Below are 16,137 nucleotides of genomic sequence, written 5' to 3' on the forward strand. Positions count from 1 at the left end.
TAAACCCTGAACAGTACAATAATAGAGATACACAAACACTGTAAGGATGATTCCAATGAGAGAATAGACATGCATGCTAATCTCAGATGTAAATCCGAGTTACTTTTTCTCTTTTGCATTCAGAGATACCTGTAAGCCAGTAATATTTGGGAGATAAATTACTCCTAGTAAGTAACTAAGATCTTCTTAGTGTTTAGAAAAATACATTATCTCAACAGTGAGTGGGTAAAAGGAAAACCTCTGGTCTAAAGTGTTTGTCATTTTTTGTGGCATAAATACTGCCACCAGGGCAATATTGAGCTACCAATGTGACACCCTCAGCCGTGGGAGGTGCCTGTGTTGGTCTCGTGGACAGACACAAGCTGCTTCAGCACCCAGGGGCCACTGCAGTGTGAGGGTGTCCCAAGAAGCCAAGGGTGGGCAGACAGGCTTCAGGAGGCTTATTTTCTGTTGTGTGCTTGGACACTGATCTTTTGGGGGAATCCTTCACCCCCGCGGCACAGCAAATCTTGGAGCAGAGGAAATGCAGCGCTTTCTGAGCCCCGAGCACCCTCATTCTTCCCTGGGAGTGGCTGGTCTGTCTTGGTCGCTGCTTGCAGTCACAACATTATAAAGTGAGACACTGCTTTGCCTGAAAGGGTTTCCATGGCAACTTCTCCCAGCAGGCAAAGAACCGGCACTCTAAGCCTCAGCTGAAGGTTGGGAGATAAAAATAAATCCTGATTAATCCAGGACTCATGTATGACTAAGACTTAAGAATCACCTGAAAACATAAAAACAGGCTGGGTGAATTTTCCCTATTTCCCTTGTCTTTCTTAAGAAAAATAAAACCCAATGAAAGTGAACTAATAAGCAGCCGAATTTCTGTGAGGCGATTTTACTGGTGGATTTTCTCTGGAAATGTCCCCTTCTTTGTACCTCATTTTGCAAGATTGTTGCCAGGGCCCAACAAAAAGATGGGGAACACGATCCCCGGTTCAGAGTGACTGTCACATCCCTGAGATCCATGTGAGTCAGTGACACCTCTGTACTTCCTAATGTTATCATCCTAAAAAACACTTCTTTCAAGACACAGCAAGGCTCAAATGAGGTCGCCGATATGGAACATCTGAGAAAAAAAGCCTCTATGCAAATGTAGGTTGCGATGATGGTGGGGGTTAATGTGCCTCTGGCTGCGGTGAGGTAGAGACTGGGAGGAGCGGGGCTGCTCTTGGGGCAGGCAGAAGCGTGGCTTTATCCTCAGACAGCGAGGCTCAGGAGACCAAAGCGCCAGCTTCTTTGGCTTAACTAACAGCCCTTTAGATCCAGCCGTGTTGCTACAATTTCAGGGTTCATCTTTTCATGACTTTTAAAAGCCCTGGAGTCCACTTCTTTCGTTGAGCCTTTTATTTCGCTCCTGCAGGTTGCAGGGCGGTGACCTGTTCACCTCTGCTCTCTTTAGTTGCTGTCTTCTTTCAGGCTTTTGTTCCAGGCTTGTATGCACCTGCAGCATGGGGGAAAGGTTCTCTGACTGTCATGAAGGCAGACTAATAGGTCTTTATAATTTTGGAGAGGCGTGGGAGGTTTAAGCTTTATTTTGGATAAGTTGGTTAGTTTTTAAAGTTTATCTTTTAAATTTAGTTTTCCGGTTTTTTAAAACTTTTTTTTGAAGCAATTGTAAGACCACAGGAAGTCACAAAAATAGTACAAATAGTACTGAACCCTCTTCAGGGGTGCTGTATAACTGTAGGACAGTACCAGAGCCAAGGGGCTGACATTGGTGCATTGGTGTTGACTAGACGAGGTCTTATGCAGTTTCCCTTATGTTTAAAGTTGAACTTATTTATGTGTTTGTATGTGTATAGTTATTTATGTGTTTGTATATGTATGGTTCCATGCTATATAATCATTTCTATAATTAAGATCCAGATATTAGCTGGATATGGTGGCACATACCTGTAATCCCAGCACTAGGGAGGCTGAGGCAGGAGGATTGTCATGAGTTCTAGACTGGCCTGGGCTATAAAGTGAGCTCAAGGCCAATCTGAACTGCATAGCAAGATCTCGTCTCAAAAAGACAAAAAAAAAAAAAAATCCAGAATATTTCTTTCATGACAAAAAAAATCCTCCTGCTATATCTCTACAGGAATGCCCATACCCACTCTGTCCCACCCCATCACAGCCATTAATCTTGTCTCCATCACTGTATTTGCATCATTTCTAGGATATTCTATTAATGGTACCATATATCTTAGTGAGGTTGAATTTTTCAGTAAGCTTAATACATTTTGTGTTCCTTGTTATGGATGTGTTAATAGTTCAATCCTTTTTATTGGTGAGTAATATTCCATTGTGAGACTATCCAGGAATCTGTCCAACCATCATTTGAAGAAGAATTTTGATTTTACCAGTGTTCTACGTGAAGATGCTATGAACATTTGTGTGTCAGTTTTTGTATGAACATGAATTTTTTTTTATTTCTTTGGAATAAATGCCCGAGAGTGAAAGTGCTGGGTCATATGGTAACTGCATGATTATTTTCCTAAGAAACTACCCAAATGTTTCACAGAATGGTAGTAACATTTTACGTAACCACCAGCAAACTTTGAGAGATCTGCTTTCTTTACATCCTTGTCATTACCTAGTATGTTAGGGGTTCTTTACGGTGCATAGTGATGTAGCATTGTGTCTTTTCAGAAAGCAAAACTTGAAGCAAATGTTTGCTATTATGTGTTAAGTTTCTAGTCCTCGGGAGGGAGAGTGAAGAAAGAGAACATAAGAAAGGGAGGAGGAGGACTGCAGTGAGGTGTCTTACTGAGTTCACACGAGGTGAGAGCAGGTACTGGGTTTCTCGGTCTCTCCTAAGCTAAAGAAAACTGCTTCTCAGGACAGCTTCTCTAGGGGAGGGAGAGAGAATTGATGCACTGTTGTCCTCTTCCTCTGGTCAGGGTTTGTCCTGAGGATTAACTTTTTCTGTGCTTCTATGTGACTCAAGCATAAGCACCCGACTGGCCCAGGGGTACTTTGTTTTTGCCAACAGGGAATCTCCTGGACACAGCTAAGTGGTACTGACGTGGGTCTGAGAGAAGGCACTGTCCCCGAGGCGTGGGAGGTGGTCAGGCGAGCAGAGCTGGTTGTTACAGATGCAGACTGCAGTGAGCGAGACGGTGAAGCTACAGGGACAGTGAGGGGTGCAGAACAGGAATCTGAGGATGGCGGTAACACTACTGTGTACGTCCAGTGGAAATCTGGCTGGGGATTTGGCTCAGTGGCATAAGCACCTGCCTGGCAGGCAGAAGGCCATGAGTTCGATCTCTGGTTCCAAAAGAAAACAAGGACCAATGGAAATCAGTACTTCACAGAGACAGGAGTATCCCCAGGTTTACTGCAACATCATACCCAGTAACAGAGATATGAAACTGGCCTCCTGCCATTCAGCAGATGAATGGGGAAAGCAGATGAAGCTTTTATACACAGCAGAATATGACCCAGTTATGAAAAGATGAACCCTGAAATTGCAGCCACATGGTTGGATCTAAAGGACTATTAGTTAAGCCAAAGAAGCTGGGCACAAAAGGACCGATATCACATGATTTCACTCAGACGTAGAATCTTACGATACTGATCTCGCAGAACTAGAAAGTACAGGAGTGGGCACAAAGGCTGGAAAAGGAAAGGGAGGAACCAGGTGAGGTTGGCTGATCAGTTACAGTCACTGTTGGAGGAGTAAGAGCTGGTGCTTTACTGCCCAGTAAGGAAATTATAGATGGAGACACTGCGCTGTGTGTGTTTCAAAATAATTAGCGGAAGCACGCATGGCAGAGCACACCTGTAATTCCAGCACTAGAAGGCTGAGGCAGGAGGATTGCCGTGAATTTGAGACCAACCTGGGCTACATAATTCAAGGCCAGCCTGAACTGCATGGTGAGGTTCTCTTTAAAAAAAAGAAAGAAGAAAGTAGTTAGAAGAGAGTGTTTTGAATATGTTACCACAGAGAAATCTTTGAGGTGATATATATGCTAATTATCTGGCTTAATCATTATCCAATGTATGTGTATTTTGGAACACCATGTTTTACTCAGTAAATTTGTATGGTTATTATGTAGTCTGCTTCTTTGCTATCACCGTCACAAAATACAAAGATCAACCGCTTCCAAGGAGGAAGGATTGGGCATGTGGTTTTAGAGGTTTCAATCCGTGATCACTGGCCCAGTGGCAGGCAGCATATGGCAGAGCAAAGTGACCCATCTCACGGTGGCCAAGTGGCTAAAATAGCAGGAGACTTGGTCTCGCGTTACCTTCAACTCACACCCTGTAATGTGCCACCTTTCTGCTGAGCCCCGCCTCCTACAGCAGGGGGTTGGCCACCACGATGAGACGCATGAGGGTTTGGGGGGACACTGGTCATCTGCATCCAGACTGTAGCACAGGTCAATTCAAAACACAAAACACTAGACAGAAAGCAAATTTCTAAGGAGTCTAAAAATAGTTCAATGAGGCTGGGCATGGTGGTGCCCCCTGCAGTTCCAGCACTCAGAAGGCTGAGGCAGAATTGTCCTGAGTGCAAGTCCAGCCTGGGCTACATAGTGAGCTCAAGGCCAGCCTGAGTTACATAGCAAGATGCTGTTTCAAAAAAAAAAAAAAATCAATAGTTGGGTAAGTTCTAATAATTTCAAAAAAGTCTTATGGTATTTGTATTTAGTCTTGAAATTCAGCCTGATTTTCTTGCACCATCTTTTTCCTTTTATACAATTTCCCGCCATCTGTTGTGTCGTGGGATGGGGTTTATCAGTCCTCCCTCTCCTTCAGAGAGGGCTGCTTCCCCAGGATATCCGTCCTCCTCCACATGTGAGTTCCTCTGAGTCACGCCAGGGGAGGATGGCTGCTTCCGGATTCTTTCCAGTCCTCGATGGCTTGGGAGTGTCTCTCCTCTAAATGGTTTTCCTGCTTTACGTTTGAAAAGTCAATCTAAGTCATTCTCTGAGGTTAAATATTCTGATTGCCGTGATTCTTAAGGCAGAAGACCACACCAACTTTGTGCTATGCTAGGGTTCATAACCTGGATAAGCCTCAACAATCTTAAACCAGTAGGAGTTTATTAAAATGATAGTTTATTTTTATCAAAGTAGTACATGCATATACAATATATTATTTCAAGGGCAACTAACACTGTTGCAGGCAGCTGAGTTAGTTAGAAATACTATAGGCATTGAGACAGGCTAGGTCCTCAAAGGAGCCAGTGCAGAAGTCTAGATACTTTGCAACTGTGGGGTGTTGTATCCCCAAAACGAGCCCCAAAATGGTGTTCAAAAAATGGGCAAGACATGTTTTTTAAAGAAATAGGAGTGCTTTTTATTTGCCCTGGCACCAGTGACACAGTGCAGTTGGAGTTTGCAAGGCTGTGTAACTCGCTTAAAATTTTGAAAGACTTTTATAGAAAGGACAAGTACAAAGTAAATTAAGAAGACCTTTGTTTCCCTTTGCTTGAGGACAGAGAAGATTCCCAGGAATTTACAGTCTTTTATCAATTAATTTCAGCATTTAATTTTAAATAACATCTGTCCTTTTGCAGAAGGGAACAATGGTTAACATATCAATCAGGTCACCCAGGAAGATGGCGCATACAGAACAGTATGAGGTGCTACAGTTATTTTATAACAATGTGGCCGGTACCCCAGGGTGTCCGGTTGTAGAAAATAGCTGCCTTTGCAAAGGGAATTAACACATAATTTGGTCACATAACTTGGGCATTGGCAAACATAATATAGGATGATGAAGCTCTTTTTGCTAGTGTATGACAAGGGGGAGACAGACACCTCCCGCTATGGGCCAGGCCTCAAGACAGAGGATCAAACAAATGTACCCATATCCTAAGGACTGATATTCTAAATAGTTCCTGACAGAACTGTGGGGGACCTGCAGCGGCTGAAAAGATAAGAAGCATGAAATATAAATGACCTTTATTTTGAGAATGTGGCAAGAGACACCCCTGATCTGCTGGGGTGCGGCATCTCCCCCTGGGGTCGGCAATCTTTCCGTGGAACACGTGGAGTGAGGCATATAAGTAGCCTCGGTTTGGGGTGGAACCTAAGGGGGCATTAGGGATGCACAGGTAGCCCATTGGTCTTTGTTTGGTGCCATAGGTAAATTCCTAGGGGTGGGGGAGATAGGAGCTCCTTGGCTTTACCGGCTATAGTGTCCTGTCTGGGTCAAAACTCTTTCAGTTCCCTGTCACCCTGAGGAAGCCAGGAGTCACCATTCCAACCTCTGATGGAGAAGAGTCACTGCTTTCTGGTTGATTTTTTTTTTTTTTTTTTTTTTTGGTACCAGGGATTGAACTCACAACTGTTGTTTCTAAAATTTGTTCTTCAATTTAGAGAACATAACTTGCACTGGACATAGTAGGTTGGAAATTTCATTACCCTATATTAATACTACAAGATTTATAATAACAAAAGCTCTCTTTTGATTTGTAACTCTCCAGGCCTGGGTTCTCCCCATCAGGGACAACCACTTCAATCTCTTTTAGCTGCTTAGGTTGGTGTTTTTCTCTGTATTTCAGAACAGTATGTTTGTTCTGCTATATATTTGTTTTATATGTTTCAATTATATATCCATGTATATATATGAACATATATCTATATCTATATATCTATACACACACACACAGTTATACCTCAGTATAGAATTTCATTCATTTACAATTTGGAGGGCCGATGGCCACATCTGTGTTTGTGTGGGGAACACAGCTGTGATCATGTTTGTCACCCGATGTGGAGTCTGCAAATGGAAGCAAAATTTTGCTGCACACTTTTAACAAAAGTGCAAACCGAATTGTTTGAGAATAGAGTGGTTGTGAACTGAAGCATTCTGTACATTATAGAACATAAAGGTTTACTCAGCACACTCACACTCCAGTTTTGTCTTCTACCCCCAGCGGAGGGAGGTAACCCTAACCTTTAGGAACTGCTGGAGAACGCTCAGAGCGGTTCCTGCTTCTCTGGGCACCCAGCTCCTATCAGACAAGCATCACTTTTTTGGGTTTGAACACAGAAACTAACCTAGGATTGTAGGTAAATGCTTGAATTCTGGAACCAACATTCTGTGTTCAAATCATGATTCTGCAATATATAATTAGTTACTCTCAGACCAATCAATGTATCCATGGCTTTCCTGGGGGACAGTAATAGTAGTTACATTACAAAATTTTTGTGACAGTTAAATGAGTTAATACAGACAAGACATTCAGAACTATGCTGTAATAACCACCTGTATACTCGCTTATGATTTTGTTTTTGGTAGTACTGGGGTTAAATAAGATCTCACCACCGGCCCATATCATTTTGCATTTTGTTTTAGTTTTTGAGGCAGGGTTTCTCTAAGGCACTAAGAAGCTCGGGCTGGGTTCAGATTTGTGATCCGTCTATTTTAGCCTCCAAGAGCACTTGGGTTACAGCATGGACCACCGTGTCTGCATGGTTACATTATTAATATTCAAGACTTTTGCTCAGCCAAAAGAACATGATAATTATATGTCCTGTTTTGAACTGTTTCTCCTTTGTACTGAAGCTAATATTTGCCTTATTTTAAATTTGCTTACTTTTTAAAGACTATATCACCAAACCTTTCTGCTCTTCAAAAGAAGTACAGATTTCTCTCCCAATATTGTTTCCATCCTCTTCTTCCCTGGATAAATCACTCCCAGAGTCCTTTTCAAGTTTGGGTTGTTTTTTAAGTCTGTAATACTGAAGCTTTCCTTTGCAGATCTCCCTTGTTGAAAGTTTTCTATTTGTATTTTTTCTTGCTTTTACCTAAGGTTTCTAACGCTCTTCATGGTTAACATTTTTGGGCCAGATAATCCTTTGTGGTGGAATTATCTGCACTGCAGTATCTAGAAATGCCTTCAGCCTCAAACCACCAGACGCCTTTAGCACCACTGCCCCCAGGACTCCTTGTGACAACCCAAAATGACCCCAAATATTTCCTAACATCCCCAGAGAGCAAAATTGACCCCTGGGTGAGAAGTTCGGCTTTAACGCCCCAATTCACTGGATCACATTTGATAACAGCTTCTTCAAGAGGGTTACAAAGAATGCAAATATTTTGAGACTGTGTATATCTGAAATCTTTATTCTAACTTTCCATTTGATTGCTAATTTAATTGTATAAGATTATAGATTGAAATAGTCCATATTGAATAATAGCTTTTCAAACTATTTCTTTACTATTTTCTTGTTTTCGGTGTTGGCACTGATGACACTTAGATTCATTGATTTTTAATTTTAGCAATTATTTAGCCACCAGTTTCCAAATAACATACAATTTGTAACCCAGTGGGTTAAAACAGCAACCATTTTATTATTTTCCATGACTCAGTGGGTTGACTGGGGCTCATTTTCCTCTTGTGTGGACTTTGCAGACTCTTGTGTCAGTCAGAGGGAAAGTCAGGGTGGACTAACTCTGCTTTGCTGGCTCTGGAGTCTTGCCCTGATGGCCAGAGACTGCGGAAAAGCAGGAGTTCCAGGTATTCCTAAGGCTCAGGTTGAAAACTGCCCCCAGTCACCTCTGCTCCATTCTACTGATGAAAGAAGTCACAGGACCCCTGCAGCTGCCAACCAGGAGGGCAATAGGGAAGGGTGTGGATGGTAGGTTTCTGGGAAACCACCACAGTTTTGTTTGTCAAAGTTTTTTTTTTTTTTTTTTTTTTTTTTTTAATAGCGTGCTGCTCTTATTTAGTGGGTTCAATAATCTCTCTTCTCTCTTTTTAATAATATGTCTTTTTGTGTCTTTATTTCTTTTGATGCTGATTCTCTTGGCTTGGTTTTCTGTTGCTGGAGGGAGGCTTTCTGAAGCGCCTGGAGACCTGGAGTCCTCTACTTGGGGTGAAGCTCTCACAGGCTGGTTGGAATAACCGATGTGCTCACCTCAGTCACTGCTTTCAGTCTCCGAGATGGGACTGAGTCCTTCATCTTATGGTGGAGACCCTAAATGCCATCTTGGGGGAGGTCTTCTTCTTATGGTTTTCCAGTTTCTCCCCAGAAAGGTCCTCCAGGCTTTGGCAGGGGACATTTTTGGCAATAACCATACCTGACCTCTCCCGGCCGAGGGGCTGGGTGCCCCGCTTGATCCAGGCTTCCATGGAATTCCCTCCCTCCCCACAACTTTTTGGTGCGGTGCCTATTTTCAGCTCTGCACTGTGCTGGTATCCAGTCTGAACTCAGACCTTCAGCTGGTTTTCAGAGAATAACCTGGTTCCTTCTATGAGAGAGAAGGACGCTCTCTGCTTCTCGTATTGGAGGAGAGGGCCCGAAGGACTATCTGCCTGTTGTTAACTCCAGCCTAATGCTTCCATTCTAATCCTCTCTCTCTTCTCATATTTTAACTTGGTGACTACGGTTTATTTATTGTTTTCAATTTTTATTTTTTATTTATACACATTTGCAGTACAAAATGATCGCATTCCTCATGGACAGCTGCTGTGTGTACATAAACAGCGTCAGTCTTTTTTAGCCCTTTCCCCTCCCTCTAGCTCTTGCTCCCTGGGTCATTTCCAAAAAATCTGTCTCCCTGTTTCCTATCACTTACCTGTTATTTAGCTTTTAATTATATTTCAGGTTTCTTACTTAGGAGAAACTATGTGATATTTATGTGTGTCCAATTTATCTCCCTTAACATTGTGCTCTCCAGATACACCCACTTTCCTATGAATGACTCCAGTGTATCTTGTCAGGGCAGAGTGGTACTCCATCGTGCATAAATGTCACATTTCCTTTATCCATTCATCTGCTGATGGACACACGGCCTGCTACAAAGTTTTAGCTGTTATGAATTGTGCTGCTATAACATGGATATGCATGTGAAACTGTAATATGATGTCTTTAATTCTGTCAGAATTCTAGAAGAGAAGTAGCTGGATCAAATGGAATTTCTATTTTTAATTTTTTTATTATGTAATATTTTAAATTTTTAACATCTAGAGTTCATAATGTAAGGGCCAGCGCTCTCTCCCAGACTCAATTTTAGAAATTCTCAGTTGACTGATGAGGCCAGTAGGGATACTTCTTCTTATCTAATTTGGTTCCTGGGAAGGCTTCATTCAAATCCTCCATGGACATCTGATCAAACGGAATTACGCTGTTCATTTTCTCCAGCTGTCTCTCATGCTCTCTGATCCAGGCCTTTGAGAGACACACAAACTCACCACATTTTTCACACCTTCCTTGTTCCTCAGCACCTACCAGGGCAGTATGTTTATCCTCTGGCACAGGAACTTTGAGGGTGTTAAACTTTTTTTCAAAGTCATCCCTCATGCCTGGGCTACATTGGCCTTGAAGTAAGCCCGATCGATCACTGGTGGTTTCTCAGATGGAGCAGCCAACCTTCAGAGAGTTAGTTACAGCATTTTGGCTTCCAGGTATGATCTCCCCAAAAGCTACCCACTCAATGGCTTTTAGAATGTGTGTCCAGCCATCCTGGGATCCTTCACCCACCCAGTGAAGTTCAGTCCCTGCTTATTTTTAATTTTTTAAAGAATCTCCATACTGATTTCTAGAGTGGCTATAAGTTTATAATCCTACCTGTCGGGGTCGCTCCCGGCCGGCAGGAAAGACACACGACAAAGTCTGGCGGTGTGCAACCTTGTCTTTATTTGACTCCGCGTGGGCCCCGCGAGGCCTCCTCTCTGCCACCAGTCCTTTCTCGCCGGTGGACTTTCTCTATCTCTCTCGTGCTTCCTCTCGTGGCGGGAGAGGCATTCACTTTTATAGGGCAACAGTAGCCAATCAGTTCAAAGCGCGCGATGCGGGCTGACTGGCTAACATCAGCTGTTGCTAGGCAGACTATCTTACAGAGCGGGTTGTTTAAGTCGCCAGGGCAATCAGGGGGCAGGAAGCAGGCGCCAACTTGGCTCACTCGATGGGAGGGGCAATCTAGCTCAGGCTCCGCTCCCACCCACAGGCCCTACGTCCGCCAAGTAAGGCGACCGGTGTCGGCCACAGCTCCCAACACCTACCAACAATGCAGAAGGATTCCTTTTCTCCCTCAGCCTTTCCAGCTTTGATATTATTTGATTTCTTGATTATTTGATCGTCATCCTTTCTGGAGTGAAGTGGAATCTCAGTGTTGTTTTAATTTGCATTTCTGTAATGGCCAGTAATGGTGAACATTTTTTCATATATTTATTGACCATCTGAACTTCTTTAAGAAGTGTGCATTCATTTCTGTTGCCCATTTTTTGATGGCGATTTTTATTGAGGGGTCTGATTTCTTTGAATTCTTTTATACATTCTAGATATTAGTGCTCCGTCTGAGGAATACCTAGCAAAATTGTTACCCACTCTGTAGGTAGTCTCTTTACTCCAGTGATTGCTTTCTTTACTGTTTAGGTTTTTAATTTGATATGATCCCCTTTGTCGATTCTCTTTTTTTCCATTTGTTGATTCTTGATGTTATCTCTTGTGCTGTTTGGGCGTTATTCAAAAAGTCCTTCCTAATGCTGATGCCGTCAAGATTTTTACTAATTTTAATTTCCAGTGGAGAAAGTGTTTCTGTTTCAATATTTAGATCTTTGATCTATTTTGATTGTAATTTAGGACACAGTCGGGAATATGAGTTACATTTGATCTTCTGCATGTGGATAGGCAGGTTCCCAGTAGTGTCTCCAATTTCTGAGTCTTTTCCATAGTCTTAGACACAGGTCAGATCGACATTCATTGGCATCCTGTCTTGAAAAGTGCTGAGGTTTTAGTTTTTCTAGCTCCATGAAGTCACTTTTTTTTTTTTTTTTTTTTTGTCTTTTTCCTTTTTATCGGTACCGGGGATCGAACTCACGACTGCCTGCCTGCAAGGCAGGCGCTTATGCCACTGAGCTAAATCCCCAGCCCCATATGAAGTCACTTTCTGTTCCTCTACTTGCATTTCATCTTCCAATAATGTGTCATTATCTCTTATCTGTTGTTATTTCTTCTCTGTTCTGTTTGTCCTTTTGGGTTTCTAATATTTACTCTCCTTTTAGGTAGAACTGGGGAAGGCATGTGGATAAGCTCATGTTTAATTCACCAAGTATAGTTCAACAACCTTTTCCTTTGCTAAAGCCCTCAAATCAGTTTTATAACTCTCCTATGTTCAAATCAAATAACTCATCACTTTATTTAACCTCAGTCTGGTTTATTGTAATGCAGGCCCCATAGTTCTTAATTATGACCATACAAAACATCATCTATGGGTAGAGACCCCCAGTAATTTTAACTGGAATCTCTGAGTTGAACATGTATAGCAAATATTAGGTGCTTCTGCAGTATTGTAAGATTTGAGAACCAAGAGCACAGGGTGGTGCTGGGATGTCTGAGTACATTTATGCTGCTCTAATAGAATATCCGAGAGAGGGTCATTTGTATAGAGTACATAGGTGAGTTTCACCATTCGGGAGGCTGGGAAGTTGCAAATCAGGGTGCTCATGGTTTGGTTGTCTGGTGAGGGCTTCTTGTCTCTTTCTTGAAGCTGCATCCTCTGGAGGGGAGGAGGTCTGTGTCCTCACACGGTGACAGATGGAAGAGCAAGCCAGCCAGACCCCCATGGAGTCTTTCACCAGGGCTCCAGTCTCATTTATAAGTCTTTAAACTAACTTTTAAAATACATTACTCTGTAGCATCAGCCCCATTGTTGTTTGTTGCTCTGTTTGATGTCAGTGAGCGCTAAGGGACTTTAGCAGTGCCATTACCTGCCCCACCAATCAGAATCCCACCTGGCTACTAATTACCTCCTTCCTCAAACACCTACAGCAGCAGCAGCAGCAGCAGCAGGACAATCTGAGAGGTTACCTGCTGGCCACATGACAGCTCTCTCCAACAGTTCATGAGTGAAGGAACACAGACCATCATCAAAAAATACTTTTCTAGTTTCTTTGAAAACTTTGAAAGGGGACCTGAGTTTGGTTTTGATTTTTTTTTTTTTTTAAGCAGGAGAACCAAGAAAATAGGACTTTGGCTTTCTAGCCTAGATGGGCAGCATGGAGCCTGTGTTCTACCCTCATCTTTTACCCAAGACTCAGTTGTTTGGGAGCTGAGCTTCCCGAAAGTCAACCTGCAGGCTGCTGTGACCATGTGCCACTTCCTGGTGCACGCTGTTCTCTTTGTTAATGAACTTTTTATGTTGCAGCACCGGAGCAGACCAGCATTAAATATTTCACAGGCCACAAATGGGTTTTATTGGTTTGCCTTTTCCTGAGCAGCAGCTGGAGAATGATTCACAAAGAAGCAATTTTCTTGACCCTTCTCTAACAAGCAAATCACTTATTGGTCCAGGTTACTGTTTACAGATCCTGGTTGAATGCTTTTAGGTTTAAGTAGCTCATTCTGTTTTGCACTGCTCCCATACCACATGTTCCTTCTTGAAATTGGGTTTCAACCTTATACCATCCTCCAAACTGGGAAATGATATGCAAGCCAGGTCTGTGCCTACATTGCATAAAGACCTTTCAGAGGTCAGGTTTAAAATACTTCTAGGTAACTGATGCATTCAATAATATTCCAGCAGTGACGTTGTGCTAAATTGTCCACAACTCTCTCACGTACTTATTCCGATTTAGATTTCATGGTAACTCTGAGAGATGAGATAGATTACCTTCTATTTCACAAATGAGGAAATTGAAGTTTAGAAAGTTTAAATGTCTCTATGAATACTAGAAAGTGCTTGAGGTTGGCTCAAAAAATTCTTTTTTTTGTGATAGACAAAAAGAACATAAGACTTCCCACCCTTATGGTTTACAGCTAGAATACAAAGCCTCACATGATCTGAGGTTGGTCTTTGGGCAGGAGCCTGGGCCCTGGGTCTGACAGCCAACTTGCTGCGCAAAGGTGGGGCCTGATTAGAGGTGGGTAGCTGGGGGTGCAACTTGGAAGTGTGCTTCTCTCTCCCTGGCTCCTCCCTTCGTCCTCTGCTTCTTGGCTTTCACAACTGAGCAGCTCTCCTCCACAAAAGGCCCTTCTTCCACGCCATTTCTGCTGTAGAGGTAGCCAACTGTGGACTGAAACTTCTTCCTCCTTTGGGTTGTGCGTGTCAGATATTTTGTCCCAGAGAAGCAAAGATGACTAATATACCATCTTACCTATTTTTACGTGTACAGTTCAGAAGTGTTATGCATAATTTTTTATATTGTTGAACAATAAATCTCCAGACTTTTTTAATTTTGCAAAACTGAAACTCAACATACATTAATGGCAGTGACTCCCCATTTCCCAGGCCATGGTAACTACCATTCCCTTTTCTATTTTTAGGAACTTGACCGCAGATATCTCATGTTAGTGAGAACAGGTAGTGTTTTATCTGTGACTGGCTTTTTTTACTAACGTAATAAATTTAAGATTCATTCATACAACAGCATGTGATAATATTCATTCCCTTTTTAAGACTGAGTAATATTCTACTGTAGACATATATCATATTTTGCTTATTGGTTAATCATTTAATGAACAATTAGGTTGGTTTCACTTTGTGGTTTCTCTGATGCTACTGTGTACATCAAATAATTTTTGAGGTCTTCTTTTCAATTATTTTGGACGAAACTGGAATGCTTGATTATATGGTCATTCGATACGCATGTGTATATGTATATATTTATTGCAGGACTGAGGGTCAAACCCAGGGCCTTAATTACGATGCTAAGCAGGTGCCCTACAACTGCACTACATTCCTCAGCCCCTTTATTAACGTCCAGGTGGGCCTCAAACTTGCAATCCACCTGACTCAGCCCTCTTAATAGTTGAGTTTACAAATTTGTGCCACCATGCCTAGCTCAATTTTTGGTTTTGAGAAACTATTACAGCATTTTCTACAGTGCTATCACCATTGTACAGTCCCACAAAGAGGTATCGATGGTTCCAATTTCTCTATATCCTCACTATTTTCTTTTTTTGATCAGAGACAATCTCATGGGTGTGAGATGCTTGAAACCTAGCTTTTGATAGCAAGTCAAGTGTTCACCCACAACACAAAAATGGCACCACACTGTACCAAGCACAGCTGTCTGCAGAATACACATCACAGAAATAGAGGCCTTGAACCCAATGGACCTGTCTGTTCCGCACCAGGATGATTCATACAGGAACAGAGGACGTTTGCAGTATAGCATGGTTATGGAGTGAACTGTGTTCCCCGAAAATTTGTGTGTTGAAACCCTAACCACCCTAACCACATATGATAGTATTTAGAAATGGGCCTTTGAGAGATAACTAATTTTAGATAAGTCAAAAGGATGAGGCCTTCGCAACAGGACCAGTGTTCTTATGAGAAGAGACTTTAGGGGCTGGCGATTTAGCTCAGTGGCATAAGCATCTGCCTTGCAAGCAGGCAGTCGTGAGTCCGATCCCCGGTACTGAAAAAAAGAAAAAAAGAAGAAGAAGAAGAAGAAGAAGAAGAAGAAGAAGAAGAGACTCTAGAGAACTTCCATGCTTTGTCCTTTAATGGTCACAAAAAAAGATGTCATGTGAGCACACACCAAAATGGCGGTCACCTACAGCTCAGTGAAAAAGCCCTCACCAGAAACTAACCATGCTGGCACCTTGATCTTGCATGTTTACTCTCTACCACAGTGAGAAAACAAATTTCTCCTTCTTCAGCCACTAAGTCTATGCTTACTTTTTCTGGCATCCTCAATCTGTTATTATTTTATGGCAGACTAAGCCAAATGACTTGACTATTCCTTTCTTCCTGAACCTTGTCCAGTGTTTATTACCTGTGATGGTGAATATTATCTGAAACTTGTCATAAAGCTGCAAAATTCCACAATAATTAAGTTCAGAGGATCTGGAAGAAAGGCTATCATCAGTGATGCGTTACCTTAGATGAATAAAAGGTAGGCCAAGGAAAGACTCTGTATACAATACAAATCTTCGGAATGGGGCTTGAAAGTACAGGCTTCTGAGAATTTTCAGAATTCATTGTGGATGTAGTGCAGGTCAGCTTCAGACTCACAGTGATCCTCCTGATCCAGCCTCCCAAATGCTGGGATACGGGCATGTCCCACCACACCCAGCTGCCACGTAGTCTTGTCTAGAAATAGAAACCTGATCATCCTGTGCCTCCTGCCCACTGAATCTCCGATCTCTCGCTCCCTCCTACTCTTTTCCAGAGCAGATTCCCTAATTATTTCTAAGATGTGAA

General features: G+C 42.3%; 1 pseudogene; it reads right to left on the bottom strand.

The window, feature by feature from the left end:
• Positions 1-9,998: 9,998 nt before the first annotated feature.
• Positions 9,999-12,553, bottom strand: LOC101788826 (ATP synthase subunit d, mitochondrial-like; annotated as a pseudogene).
• Positions 12,554-16,137: the final 3,584 nt, after the last annotated feature.

The sequence above is a fragment of the Cavia porcellus genome, unplaced genomic scaffold, assembly GCF_034190915.1.
Source record: "Cavia porcellus strain 051 isolate PalLab524CR breed Dunkin Hartley unplaced genomic scaffold, mCavPor4.1 scaffold_9, whole genome shotgun sequence".
In the NCBI taxonomy this organism is placed as follows: domain Eukaryota; kingdom Metazoa; phylum Chordata; class Mammalia; order Rodentia; family Caviidae; genus Cavia; species Cavia porcellus.